Genomic DNA, 486 nt, shown 5'->3' with positions numbered 1-486 from the left:
AAAATTGATGTTTTGAGCTTACATGAGAGCTGTTTATGAGTTTTAAAAATTATTGTTTTATTGCTGATTTTTTAGAACTTTGTCTGCTGTTTTGGAGGCATTAAACCCATCATTTGTAGGGTTGTTTTAATCACTGTTTTGAGGCATTTTTATGGGCTGATTTTGAGGCAATCTACGCATTGTTTTTGCGAAATTTATGTAGCCTTTAACCATTGATTTATGCATGGTTTAAAGTTGGATTTAAGAAGCTCTTTTGCCTACAATCTTGAGTTTCATTTGATTATTATTTAAACGCTTTTAGGTCGATCCACTCGTTGTTTACTCCCTTTTCGGCTTTGCTAGTTTTGGAAGTGGGTCTGCCTTATCTTTCTTTTGTTTTACTTCTTTTTAAATGGTTAAGTCAAAAAATGGGAACTTCTGATTTAATTAATTGGAAAACACTTATTTGATGGTCAAATGCCTTAAATCACTTTAAACACAAGTTAA

General features: G+C 31.7%; 1 protein-coding gene across 6 annotated transcripts in view; it reads right to left on the bottom strand.

Annotated features, from left to right (window-relative positions):
- LOC110019178 (GMP synthase [glutamine-hydrolyzing]) overlaps positions 1–486 on the bottom strand; it is a 13,886-nt gene that overhangs the window by 9,795 nt on the left and 3,605 nt on the right. The gene's annotated exons all lie outside the window — the stretch shown is intronic.

The sequence above is a fragment of the Phalaenopsis equestris genome, unplaced genomic scaffold (assembly GCF_001263595.1).
Source record: "Phalaenopsis equestris unplaced genomic scaffold, ASM126359v1 Scaffold000053, whole genome shotgun sequence".
NCBI classification, from domain to species: domain Eukaryota; kingdom Viridiplantae; phylum Streptophyta; class Magnoliopsida; order Asparagales; family Orchidaceae; genus Phalaenopsis; species Phalaenopsis equestris.
Note: the sequence above shows the minus strand (reverse complement) of the source record. Positions and strands in the feature narration are given on the sequence as shown.